A 15,038-nucleotide genomic window follows, 5' to 3' on the forward strand; every position below is an offset into this window, starting at 1 on the left:
TTTTATTAAGTAAAAATACTATAGAACATATGTGTGATACTTAAATAAAGTTTGAAGTACAAACTTGGTAGATGACAGTGAAATACTTGCTGTCAAAAAATAATATTACTAGCTAATATTTCTACTAGCCTAGAAATTGCAAATTAAAATCAAATTCAGCTCAAAACTTAGAAAAAATCCAAGTTGTCAACAGCTAGACATTGCTATGTTTAGCAAATTATTTTGAGAGATTGGGTTAAAGGGTGGTGCGGTGTTATAGCTCGATTTGGTAGTCTTATATGCCATCTTGAGCATGGTGAAGATGGTTTAGGTCCAGAAGCAACCGTTTAGTTTTTATGGGCGCTTTAAAATTCGTGCACAACACGGTTTCGGGCTGGTTGGCCAGCCACGACTGCTCTGGCCTAGGCTATGGCCTGGCCGCCGCTGGCTCCTGGTGCGCGGAGCCGCCGCTGCTGCTTACGTAGGCGGGCGGTTGAAAGGTCCTTGTTTGGTTTTGGTAATTGAGTGACAACCTAGGTGGACTAATTGTGTTTATGTGAGATACACAGGTGATTAGTCCACAGGTACATGTGTGTGAGCAACATATGTCATGAAGGTGAAAATGGCTTGGAGATGTTGCAAAGATCACACATGTGATGATGAAGGAGCTTAAATGCACATGAGACATGACATTGAGTCATGTGATCAAGGTGGAGAAGATCAAGACAAGACTTGGCTTGATGGACCGGTTGCAAGCGTGAAGGGCAAGTCGAAGGCTTTGGAGTGATGGACCGCGTGGCGGTGAAGCTTGAGCAAGACTTGGCGCCGATGGACGATGGCAACGGTGAAGAGCAAGTAGAGTCAAGATCAATGAACCAATATGATCATGTGATGATATGAAGTGGATCATATCATTGTTGATCGTGTTGGTGCATGTGTTGCATCGACGTTGAAGGAGATGGAATGGAATGCGCAAGGCAAAGGTATAACCTAGGGCATTTCATTTCACCGGTCATAGGTGTGTAGAGAAGTTTATGACCGGGTTTAGGATAGATGGCCGTACTATCAAGAGGGGCAAACTTGTTTGCATATCGGTCATCTAGTGCCACTCGAGTGATCTAACTTTGCATTGTCGCTAGGATCGAGTGGCGTGGCGAGTTGAGTGGCTAACATCCTTTGAGAAATGATTGTGAAAATGCTAACACACATACACATTGTGGTGTACACTTGGTGGTGTTGGCACATTTACAAAGGCGGTGGTGTTTGTAGGGGTGAGATGGGTTTGGGTCCCTCTCTCCCTCCCGCCGAGCTTGTGAGGCGGGATTCGGCGCTTTCGGGAAAATGGAATGTCTATTTTCTATTGCGTCGGATGCAAATTCTTGTGGTTAGCACACTTGAGCAAGGGTGAAGAAAATGGAGAAGATGCTGGCGTCGGTCAACTGACCGGACGCTGGATCTAAATGCACCGGACGCTGGCAGGCTGCGTCCGGTCGCACTGACGTGGAGTGTAGTAGTCGCTGGAGTGTGACCGGACGCTGGCTGCGTCCGATCGCGTTCGACCGGACGCGTCCGGTCATGCTCGGGAGCTTACTGGAAACGACCGGACGCTGGGGGTTCAGCGTCCGGTCAGTTGAAGCTGGAGCGTCCGGTCAGGTCAAGTGACCGTTGGAACCGGGACACGTGGTCGTCTGTGGGCGACCGGACGCTGAGGTCCAGCGTCCGGTCAACACGACCGGAGCGTCCGGTCGTCCCGACCGTTGCCCAGTGAAGGGGTAACGGCTAGTTTAGCCCTTGGGGCTATAAATAGAAGTGGCCCTCGGCCATGGCTGGTGTGGAGCACCTTGGGGGACTTTGTGTCCATGCTTGAGAGTGCTTAGGAGCCCTCCATCACACATATACTTGATAGTGATCATTCGATTGTGTGAGTGAGCGATTCTAGTGCGATTGCATCGTGAGGTTGCATCGAGTGGCACTAGGTGATCGAGTTGCAAGCCGGTGGTGCTTGTTACTCTTGGAGGTTGCCACCTCCTAGACGGCTTGGTGGTGGTCTCCGTCGAAGCGCGCAAGAAGCTTGTGCGGCGCTCCGGAGAAGTGCTTGTGAGGGGCATTGTGCTCGCCCCGCGGGAGCCGCAAAGAGCAACTCTAGTAAAGCGTGTCATTGAGCTACCCTCACTCAAGGAGTGGGTTCTTGCGGCGCCCGACGTGCGGGCTTAGCGGGTGATGCTAATTAGCCGCCGAACCACCAAGTGAGCGGTCGACACAACGGGGACTAGCGTGTTGGCAAACACGTGAACCTCGGGAGAAAAATCATCGTGTCAACCTTGTTCTTCCCGTTGGTTTGCATCCCCATTACACAAGCTTGCAATTACTTTTATACATATTAAGCTTGTGTAGTTGCTCTTGTAATTAGATAGCTTGTGTAGCTTGCTAATTACCTTCTTGCTTGTGTAGCATAGAAGTAGCTCCCTTGCGTGGCTAATTTGGTTTTAGTAACCTTGTTAGTCACATTGCTTAGTTTGTGTAACTAAGTATTTACGCTCTCTAATTAGGCATTGGTTGCCTTGTTATTGAGCATTGCTAGTGAGCTTAGTTAGCTTTGTGCTTTTGCTTACTAGCATGTGTAGGAGCTCCCTTGTTGCTTAAAGTACTAGTGGCATAGGTTTGTGTGACCTTGCTCCTAGAATTGTTTAGGAGAGCTCTAGCTAGCCCAGCACCTTTGTTGCATAATTGTTATCTTTGCAAGGTGCTAGTGAACATATATAGTGGGGTATAGTCTTGGCTAGACCGATAGTTTTAATTCCGCATTTATATCGGTTAGCCGACGCGATTAAGTTTTAGAAAAGACTATTCACCCCCCCCCCTCTAGTCGCCATCTCGACCCTTCAAGTGGTATCAGAGCCCGGTCTCTCATTTGTGGTCTTCACCGACCCGAGAGGATGGCGAACTTTGGGCTAGAGGTTGTTTGTGACACACACATTTTTGATGGCACAAACTATGCACGGTGGAAACGTCATATGCTTGATCATTTCCGTGAATTGGGTCCCAAGGCATGGTGGATCATTGTTGTTGGTTTTTCTCGTGATGCTTTGGATAAGGACAACCTAACCCAAGCACAAGAGGATTGCTTACAACTTGATCATCGTGCTCTTTATTATCTAATACGTGCTTTACATGATGATATTTTTAGACGTGTGTGGGACTTGGAAAGTGCTCATGAAATGTGGCTAGCACTCCAAGCCTTTTACGGTGACTCCTCCACATGGGATGATGGCAAATTCAAGAAGGAGGATGAGCCCAAGAAGGAGGCGCATGAGTGTGTTGAGCATAACCACAATTTGGTGATTGTGGAAGATTGCTCCACCTCATTGTCAAGTGAGGATGATGATGATCAATCCACTACAAGCTCACTTGACAAGGTTGATGATTATGCCACAAGTGTTGCAAGTGATGATGCTACCCCATGCACACTTGATGGTGATGATGGTTCATGCTCAAACCATGATGATGCTACTACAAGCCCATCCACTACACCACATTGTCTCATGTCACAAGGTGACACCAAGGTATCAAATGATAATGTGGTTGATCATGTTGATTCATATGATGAGCTTATTAGTAGACTTGCTAGCATGACCATGTCTTTAGAAAATGAGAAAGCTAAAACAATGAAATTAGAAAATGAAAACTCATTTCTAAAGAACTCTTGTGAAGAACATAAGAAGTTAAATAATGCTTATAAATCTTCACTTGATGAGCTTAAATTGAATCATGAGACACTACTTGCATCTCATGATGAATTATTAGAAAAACAAGCGTCTCTCATTAAAATATTTACAAAGAAACTTAAAAATAATGAGAGCTCATCACATGGGTCAATTGATCAATCACATACTATTGCTAACCCTTGTGATGTAGGCAAGAAGCATGTATCCACCTCTTGCGATGATTTATTAGATATGCCATGCTCTTCACATATAGATGCTTGTTCTACTCCTATGTCTTGTGAGACTAACCTTTTGAAGGAGAACAATGAGCTCAAAAATGAAGTGAAGAAATTGAGCAACAAGTTAGAGAGGTGCTACAACTCAAAAGTCACCTTTGAGCATATGTTGAAAACTCAAAGAAACTATGGTGACAAGTGTGGCATTGGCTTCAACAAGAGCAAGATCAAGGGCAAAAGATGGGGCAAGAGAAGATATGAAAGAGAGATGAAGAAGCAAGAACAAGAGAAGCTCTCTCATTTCATGTGCTTCAAGTGCCATGAAGTGGGACATCTCGCAAATGGTTGCCCCAATGAAGAAAAGCTCAAGTTGAAGAAAGAAGAAGAGAGGCTAAAGCATGTCAAGTGCTTCAAGTGCCGCACTTGGGGTCATCTTACCCCAATGTGCCCAACCAAGAAATTGGTGAAGCAACAAGTGAAGCCTCAACCAAAGCCACAAGTTGAGCAAGAGAAGACACCCCAAGAGCAAATCAAGATCAACCAACATGATGGTGATGATTTGATGATCAAGAAGAAGAAAACAAGAAGGGGTGGAAAGGCAAGGCATCCAATGCAAACTCAAGATGCCAAGATGATGAGCAAGAATGAAGTTGAGAAGAAAGTCTATGCTCACATCAAGTGCTTCAAGTGTGGAAGTACGGGACACTTTGCCTCTAAGTGTCCTAACAAGCTTGAGAAGAAGGCTCAAGCAATCCATGAGAGGCAAGGCAATGAGAAGCACCACATGAGCAAAGAAGAGAAGGCTCAAGCAAAGAGAAAGTGCTACTCATGCCGGGAAAGGGGACACATGGCACATTCATGTCCCCTAGGTAAAATTTCTAAGCCTATTTCAATTGATAATCATGATATGCTTAGAAAGGATGGCAATGGTACCTCATTGGTTGCAATTGCAAAGCATCCCGCTATTCATACTAAGGCATTGCCTAAGTATGTTGCTCCTAACTTGAGAGGACCCAAAGTTGTTTGGGTACCATCAAAAAGTGGATGATTGATTGTAGGTACCATCGGCATTGGAGGCTTGGTTCAAATGATATTCATCTTGTTGATCATATAGTTGAGCCAAGTATTTCTAAGTGATGATCATTATCCCAATGCCATGACAAATTGAATGAAGTCCAAATGTGCTATAACATACAAGTGTAAATTTCAAGTTGTTGGTAATTCCTTGGATATATTTGATGGCTTGCAAATAATTAAGATAAAACTTGCTAGTTGGATGATCATGAGCTAACCAAGGTATATCTCTAGTTGATCATTTCATTTGGGTGCATATGAGTTGATTGAATTAGATAAATATGCAATATTGCTTGCTATGAGATGTTTGAATGGATAATTGCTTAGTAATCAAGTTTGAATTGATTTGTGTTGGATAAATTCATGAGATAACATTTAGTAAGTGGTTTGAATGGATATATGTCTTATGGAAGTATTCAAACAAGTTAGTATCAAGTTTGATTCATATTTGGTCAAGAATAGCTCAATTGCTTGAAATCTATCCTATATTCAAAATCTGAGCTAGCTGTGATCATAGCCATGTTTGAGTATTGAAAACTTATTGGATTGGCATGAAAATTGGTGTACATGCTCTAGATTTATGGTATGAGATGCTGTATAAATTTCATGGAAATTAGATAAGAAATGCTTCGGTTTTGGAGTGGTTCTTGTCAGCTATAGTGCAGCAGTTTTCAGCATGTAGCAGTGGTGGAAGAATTAAAATTTGGCAGTCCATATGAGATCAAATGAAGCTAAAATTTTTATGGCTGCTAGATAACTTAGTGAAGCTCATCTCCACCAAATTTCATGGTATTTGGATTTGTACTTTGAGAAATATGCTTAGTTCTTTGGAGAGTACAGAATCTGCCATAAAAGTGACAAGTATTGGATTGATCTAGAGTCACTTTGATTGAAAGGTCCTCAAGTTGGAAATATGTTTACAAGTGTTTGAGGCACCTAAGTTTGGTTTTGAGATGATCTAGTAACATGGTAAACAAAAGAGTACAAGGCCATTTGATTGTGGAGTGTGTTTTGCACATATTTGGTACTCAAATTAGAAGATCAAGATCAAACTCAAGATGAAAATGAAGTTTAAGTTCTAGTTGTGATTGGAGATCATTTGGTAGAAAGAAAAGGACTTAAACAAGTAGAAAGAAAAGGACTTAAAAAAGGAATCAAGTTTACTCATCAAGATAAGTCCATCACTTGGATCAATCAATCAAATCATTTCAAGTGAGTATCAAGAATGGTTCTTGGAGAGAGGTCACTTCTCCCTAGTGTAGGGGCTTGCCGCCTATGTGTAGGTAAACCAAGTGTGGTACTTGGAAGGCTAACATGGAAGTGGTGATCCGAGGAACATTTGAGATGCTTAGTTGAAGCAATCAAAAGGATTGATCAAGAAAAGCAAGCAACACCCAAAAGAGAGCTAGTCATGATATTTCAAGTGGTATTCTCAAATTGATGCTCTTATGCAAGCAAAGATCAAAAGATAAAGCAAGTCAACCACAACAAGAAAGTACATTTGATCATAAGTGGTACTCATTTCATATGGGTGAAGAATGAGATTCAAATTGGTATCTATTGGTCTTCACCAAGCTTATAATTGGACTTCACATTGCTATTGGAGTAATGAATTGGAATCTATGTGACTATCCTCTACTCCAACATAGCAAAGGTATCATTGTAATGTGCATGATCATTTCATCCCTTACTAGTATGCGGTTAGTGCATATAGTACATGCTTCATAGGATCATGCATTACAAATGAAATGTTTTGAAATTCATATCCTACCACTATTGCTTGAATGATTACTTGATCTAGTGGTTAGTACATGAATTTGTTCATGAGCTAGTAAACCCAAGTACTTGACTTAAATTGGATTGCTAACAAGTGACAAGTACAACATTGGCAAGATAACCCTTGCAAGAGGTGTGAAGAAGCTTGTCATTGGTTCAAACCGAACTTGGAAGCTTAGGCAAATCATTTTAGCTCAAGTCAATCATAGAAGCTCATGATAGTGATCAGAGTACAAGCGCAAGACAACAATGCAAATGGATATCTAGTTTATATGTTTCAAATGGTATCTAGACCCAAGTATTTTATCAAGAATCTACAAATGATGTCTAGATCAACTCACAAGTGATATCCTATAAGTGGTACTCATGAAAATAGCAAATATTCAAGAAATGGTCTTTATTGATAAATCAAACAAGTGGTTCCATACTAGAAGATTCTTTCAAATGATATTCACTTCCTACAAGTGGTATCTATACATAGTAGATGATGGTTCCACAAGTGATCCTCAACTTTAAGTGATCATCAAATAAAGAATGCATCCCTCACCTACAAGAACTTAAGTGTATAAAATGGATGACCCATGCATAAGAATGATAAGATACAAGTAGTACAAGTTGCAAATTCTAAATGGTATCTACATGTGGTGTCATTCCAATATTCAAGTAATGTCCATCAAAAATACAAGTCTCAACCATCTACCCCAAAGAGCATACCTTTGCATCAATAAGAAGCACACCTTTTATGGAAATTGATGACAAAGGGGGAGAAGTTGTACAAAGATATGAAAGCTTGTATGAATGGGGGAGAGATTGTACAATGGGAGAAATGAGATATGAAAGTTTAGGAGGTTGGACATGGACAAAGAGGGAGCAACATTGAAGAAAAGAGATGGATCAAAATTCTTGGACAAGAGAAGCACACAAGTAGGGGGAGCAAGCTCATGAACTTTGATTGATTGCATTTGATATGTGCATAATCATGTGCTTGCTTGCATTGCATAAGCTTTAAGATTCAATATGCATGCTTGTGTGGTGTATGCTAGTTGTAAAACTTAAATGATGATTTGATAACTAGCATGCATAGGATGATAGGTAGACACTTGGTATGCTTTTCAAGTAATGCTAGTACCTTGCTTTTAATGTTGATCTCACAAGGTATTTAGTGTTTTATTATCAAGTGATATCTAGCTAACCATGGTGCTAAGGATGAACTTAAAAGGTGCAACTCTAATTGGTACACGCTTCAAAGGTTTATTCTATACACCTTAGCATCATTTTGTAGTATTTACTCTCCCACAATTTCAATCTATGCATATGTGCAAGCTTCAAATTAAAATACTCTAGCACATATGTAGGGGGAGCTAATACTACAATTTCGGGTTTATGGTACTTGTCCAAAATCATTTTGACATGGTAAAATTGCTTGGGCAAGCAACATGAATCCAAAAGAGCTTAATTTATATATCTTTGTAGAGTTGTCATCAATTACCAAAAAGGGGGAGATTGAAAGGTCCTTGTTTGGTTTTGGTAATTGAGTGACAACCTAGGTGGACTAATTGTGTTTATGTGAGATACACAGGTGATTAGTCCACAGGTACATGTGTGTGAGCAACATATGTCATGAAGGTGAAAATGGCTTGGAGATGTTGCAAAGATCACACATGTGATGATGAAGGAGCTTAAATGCACATGAGACATGACATTGAGTCATGTGATCAAGGTGGAGAAGATCAAGACAAGACTTGGCTTGATGGACCGGTTGCAAGCGTGAAGGGCAAGTCGAAGGCTTTGGAGTGATGGACCGCGTGGCGGTGAAGCTTGAGCAAGACTTGGCGCCGATGGACGATGGCAACGGTGAAGAGCAAGTAGAGTCAAGATCAATGAACCAATATGATCATGTGATGATATGAAGTGGATCATATCATTGTTGATCGTGTTGGTGCATGTGTTGCATCGACGTTGAAGGAGATGGAATGGAATGCGCAAGGCAAAGGTATAACCTAGGGCATTTCATTTCACCGGTCATAGGTGTGTAGAGAAGTTTATGACCGGGTTTAGGATAGATGGCCGTACTATCAAGAGGGGCAAACTTGTTTGCATATCGGTCATCTAGTGCCACTCGAGTGATCTAACTTTGCATTGTCGCTAGGATCGAGTGGCGTGGCGAGTTGAGTGGCTAACATCCTTTGAGAAATGATTGTGAAAATGCTAACACACATACACATTGTGGTGTACACTTGGTGGTGTTGGCACATTTACAAAGGCGGTGGTGTTTGTAGGGGTGAGATGGGTTTGGGTCCCTCTCTCCCTCCCGCCGAGCTTGTGAGGCGGGATTCGGCGCTTTCGGGAAAATGGAATGTCTATTTTCTATTGCGTCGGATGCAAATTCTTGTGGTTAGCACACTTGAGCAAGGGTGAAGAAAATGGAGAAGATGCTGGCGTCGGTCAACTGACCGGACGCTGGATCTAAATGCACCGGACGCTGGCAGGCTGCGTCCGGTCGCACTGACGTGGAGTGTAGTAGTCGCTGGAGTGTGACCGGACGCTGGCTGCGTCCGATCGCGTTCGACCGGACGCGTCCGGTCATGCTCGGGAGCTTACTGGAAACGACCGGACGCTGGGGGTTCAGCGTCCGGTCAGTTGAAGCTGGAGCGTCCGGTCAGGTCAAGTGACCGTTGGAACCGGGACACGTGGTCGTCTGTGGGCGACCGGACGCTGAGGTCCAGCGTCCGGTCAACACGACCGGAGCGTCCGGTCGTCCCGACCGTTGCCCAGTGAAGGGGTAACGGCTAGTTTAGCCCTTGGGGCTATAAATAGAAGTGGCCCTCGGCCATGGCTGGTGTGGAGCACCTTGGGGGACTTTGTGTCCATGCTTGAGAGTGCTTAGGAGCCCTCCATCACACATATACTTGATAGTGATCATTCGATTGTGTGAGTGAGCGATTCTAGTGCGATTGCATCGTGAGGTTGCATCGAGTGGCACTAGGTGATCGAGTTGCAAGCCGGTGGTGCTTGTTACTCTTGGAGGTTGCCACCTCCTAGACGGCTTGGTGGTGGTCTCCGTCGAAGCGCGCAAGAAGCTTGTGCGGCGCTCCGGAGAAGTGCTTGTGAGGGGCATTGTGCTCGCCCCGCGGGAGCCGCAAAGAGCAACTCTAGTAAAGCGTGTCATTGAGCTACCCTCACTCAAGGAGTGGGTTCTTGCGGCGCCCGACGTGCGGGCTTAGCGGGTGATGCTAATTAGCCGCCGAACCACCAAGTGAGCGGTCGACACAACGGGGACTAGCGTGTTGGCAAACACGTGAACCTCGGGAGAAAAATCATCGTGTCAACCTTGTTCTTCCCGTTGGTTTGCATCCCCATTACACAAGCTTGCAATTACTTTTATACATATTAAGCTTGTGTAGTTGCTCTTGTAATTAGATAGCTTGTGTAGCTTGCTAATTACCTTCTTGCTTGTGTAGCATAGAAGTAGCTCCCTTGCGTGGCTAATTTGGTTTTAGTAACCTTGTTAGTCACATTGCTTAGTTTGTGTAACTAAGTATTTACGCTCTCTAATTAGGCATTGGTTGCCTTGTTATTGAGCATTGCTAGTGAGCTTAGTTAGCTTTGTGCTTTTGCTTACTAGCATGTGTAGGAGCTCCCTTGTTGCTTAAAGTACTAGTGGCATAGGTTTGTGTGACCTTGCTCCTAGAATTGTTTAGGAGAGCTCTAGCTAGCCCAGCACCTTTGTTGCATAATTGTTATCTTTGCAAGGTGCTAGTGAACATATATAGTGGGGTATAGTCTTGGCTAGACCGATAGTTTTAATTCCGCATTTATATCGGTTAGCCGACGCGATTAAGTTTTAGAAAAGACTATTCACCCCCCCCCCTCTAGTCGCCATCTCGACCCTTCAGCGGTGCTACCGCCGGCCTCGCCGCGCTGTCGCACTACCGTTCCACACCGCGACGCAGACGCTGCCGGTGCCGTCACCTAGCCATCATGTCTATGCCTCCCTGTGCATCTCTACGCTGCTACTGGCCCAGTGCGTTGCTGCCACTGCGGCGCGCGGGCCACTTCGGTCGCGAACGCGCGCGCCTGTCTGCTAGCGCTTGCGCATGGGCCTCCACGATCACGTCGATTGCGTCCCACCAAGGCGAGGACGAGCCGAGCCTACCTATCGCGCCCCATCTCTCTCTTTCTCCCTCTGCTACTGTCGTCAAGCCGCACCATCAAATTACCCTACCAACAATCACCTCCATTCAATTCGTCGCATTCACGGCTTCACCATCATGTCCTCTCGCTGCCTGACCCTACCCAGCCTTGAAGCGCGCACGGCCAAGCTCTAATTTTGGAGTTTCCCTATTGCCGTGCCGATAAGGCCACGTCCGGCCGTGGATATGGGCAGCCCTCCTACCGTCTCTCCCGAGCTAATTCACTTGCACCACCAGCTTCATCTCGCCTCCCTCTCCACCTTACGCACGTCAAAGGAACCGCTACCGCCTCCCCGTCGTCACTGATGTGACCGTGCCGCCACGGTGCGCCACCGCATGGCTCCGCCGCACGTGGTCAGCCCTCCTTCATCATCCACCGCCCCAACTGTCACCTCGGCCTGGTTCAGGGTAGCCTCCTGATGCTCACGCGCTAACCAATTAGGCCTATAGCTACCCCAGTCCACCAAAACATTGGCGACGAAGTTGTGGATGACCGCGCGTCGCTGCAGCCTTCCCTAGCTAGTCATGTCACCCTGCACCGCCGCTTAGCATAGCCGCTCAGGTCAAAGATGGTGATCGACTCGTTTGGTAGGCCCATGTGGGTCCTAGGTGTTCGGCGTAGGCGCTCAGTGCCACCGCTCACCATGCCACCATGTACTGAGTTGCCAGGGGTGCACGCGGGTGAATTAGGAAAAGGACAGGGGGTTCTGAGAGAGGAGAAAATAGTGTTAGTACTTCATTGTAAATTAGGAGGAGTTTGAGGTCTCTTTTGCAAAGTCGTCAACGTGCGCGGGATTCCCCGACGCGGGCCATCTCCACGTGGGCCGCTCCTATGGGCCACCGCGCGCACGCGCTGTGTCGCGTGGGCCATGCGGGAGAATTCATTTTTCTTTTTCATAAAGAATTAGAAATAGTTTTCTAATTTAATTTTTGAGCTGTTCTTTAGTAAATCATATAAAATCATGTGTGTGTCCAAAATTATGAAATAAATTTTGTTAGGTTCCTAAAATTGTGCTCTATCTATTAGTGTATTTAGTTCATATATGTACATGTTAATACCAGGAGCTATTAAATCAATTGAAATTATGTAATATTGTTAAGAGAATTATTGTAGGATTCTTGTGATAAATTGGTGATAGCTTTAGTCCTAAAATTTTTATAGTAGCTTCATGGTATTATTATGTGCTCACTGTAATTTTTGTAGCTTTAGAATAGACTAAACATTAGGATAGTTAAATGCTCTTTGTTTCACATATACATTAAATTATTAGTAGAAATAAAGATATATCCTTCATTTATAAAGCTAGGTGTTTGTTAGTTGAATCCAACACTTTGCTTGGTAAAGATGATAGTTAGCTTAGTATCTTAGTCATTAGAGTTGGTGTTCCTAAATGCTAAGTGTTGCGTCATCATCGCATGCATGTAGAGAACGAGTTGGCGGAGATCGTGACCACCGGCGATCATGAGTTCGAGGAGATCATTGAGGAGTACGAGGAGAAGATTCTCATGCAGGAGGTCCTAGAGCCATCATTGACTAACTTAGCTGACACCACGCCTACCCAAGGCAAGCCCCGATGCATAACCCTTATTTTTTATAATCACTGAATATATATATGTGATGTGTATTTACATTACAGGAATTTTATGAAAAACACATGCATAGACATAACTGTCCTATGAGTCCGACTAGTACAGGTTCGAGTAGTTGTTATGCTTAGGTTTTCGGTAGCATGAGTAACCTGCCATTACTCACAATAGGTGATTATTATAATTACTCTTATGATAAAATGATGAAAGGAAAAATAGAGACAGGGCAGGGATATGGTATGGATATTGGTGGGTGTAACCGGTTGTGTCCCCCGTCCAACAGGGCTTAGCTTGGTTACACTATTTTCCTTGTTCGTGTCGATTAAGGACCGTTCATTGCTGTGGATGGTAGTCAGGTTACAGACTTATTATCCGTAGCACATACTTGCTTATGGGAGCGGGAAGGCTCGTTACACTCTTGTTGTGGGTTCCAGCTCTTTCCGGACCGACTGATCGGAGGCAAGGAAAGGTGGAGGTCTAAGCACCATACTAAGACAGGGTCTCAAGTGTAGGGGCTTGGAGTCCAAGTTTGGACGGGGACCTAGACCCCGTGACAGTAGTGGAATAGGTTGGTCTTGTTTGTGCCCGGTGTACAAACGAGGCATGTGTTTTGGGGTACCCAGCTGGGATACATTGGTTCGTGAATCGCCGTTTCCATGAGACGGTACGACTTGGCTATGGTCTAGCACTGTAGTAAGAACTGTAAGATGAAAGATAGTAAAATAGTTCTGATGGCTCAACCCTTGCTTGAAAGTAGAACTGGTGCTTACCTAGAAGGGTTAGCTAATGAAGTAATCATGACTGCTAATAAAACTTGACTGTAAAGATGAACTATTAGTAATGCTTTTCGCAAATAAAATGAAAACAACAAACCCATATTGTCTATCATATTCCTCGGAGTCGGGAAACTATTCTCACTAGTCGGGTAAGTCCTACGAGTACATTATGTACTCAGGGTTTATTTTACCCCTGTTACAGGTGTAGCTTGAGAAGTAGTTCTTGTGTGGAGGATTCTTCTAGTGGGCATAGATGGATCCTTGAATCATTTTTTGCTAGATGCTTATTTTTATTTTGCTGTTTAATTATCGCACTCTGAACTTTGGTATTATAATAAATAATTTCTAAGAACTCTTGTTGTATAAAATGGACTAAGTATTATAAGCTCATACTTATTATTGGATTCTAGATGTAAAACGTGGATTGTTTTGAGTTCTCCCTTGGGTGTGCTCGACGGAACTATCCGATGTAGCTCCCTTTCGAGGTGCTTAGTGTCTAGTGGAAGACAAGCGCCTTCGAAAGTGTATTATTTCAGACGGTTCTGCCACAGGTGATATCAGAGCCAATAATAAGTCTACAAGTTTAAAAACTCTTTTCAAACCTAAAATTTGACCAACAAAAGCTTTGCGAAAAATATGATGCGATAAATTACGTAAATAAATATAAGCCCTAGTAATATGGTCTATCTAGGATAGTGGCACTGGTTTTATCTAATCAATCTTCTATAGGTACACTAACTTACGCTGCGTAAGAATCGTTTAGTGTACGGAAAGTGAGTGTGCGCTGTGCCAAAAATTATATACGAATGTCGCTGATGTTGACTAGGCCCGATCTTCCGAAAGGTATGATAGCGTCGATTGGTGGAGACTCGACGTTCACGATCTAGGCTTCAAACCAAGACTGATTTGGACCCCCGCAACCATTACACCACTGCTTCGTTGGTTATCAACCACGCGAACACGATTGACCTCGCCGAGAAGGCTTTCCTACAAGCGAATCAAGAACATAAGCAAGAACAGGATAAACGTAATCTAAAATTACAAATAAATATGAGGCTTATGAAAATAAGGAGTTCAAGTCTTTATTTGAAAGGACTAATCGCCACAGGCAAACAAGATCAAGAACTGGGGCCCTGGTTCACAGCAAGCGACCTTGGTGGCGACAGTTGTAGCAAAACAACGTTTGTTTCACGAGGAAATCAAGAACTAAACAAAACCTAAACCATAAGGAGAGTGACGGCTAGTATTTATAGAGTCTTGGATGTCACCCCCTAGACGCGCCCCCTAATGGGCCCAAACACGATACACGGTCCAACAGATCAAAAGACGGTGTCGTAACACCCTGATAGATTCTGGATGCTGACTTGTTTCGACGATTCCCGTTGATTCTGAAGGCCTTTTGATGTGAGACCAATTGGGTTGGCTTTCTTATCCAATTAGCTTTCCATCCATATGTGGATCATCGAAAACGGAGTCTAGATGCATCTTGGGTGACCAGTTTAAGGCAGACTAGTCCTAGAGGCCGAGGCAGACTCAAACTTGAGTTGTTTTGGGCCTCCACCTCAAGGACTCAAACCGAATTAGCCTCGGGCCTCTTTCTTGACTTAGACACCCTTGTTGGCCTCCTACCCCTCCATACCATATGCCAAACATGGTCATATGCAGGGGTGTCATGTCCTCATCAGCCGCTATATTCTAGCTCGAGCGAACGAA

This window comes from Miscanthus floridulus, chromosome 8, assembly GCF_019320115.1.
Source record: "Miscanthus floridulus cultivar M001 chromosome 8, ASM1932011v1, whole genome shotgun sequence".
NCBI lineage: Eukaryota > Viridiplantae > Streptophyta > Magnoliopsida > Poales > Poaceae > Miscanthus > Miscanthus floridulus.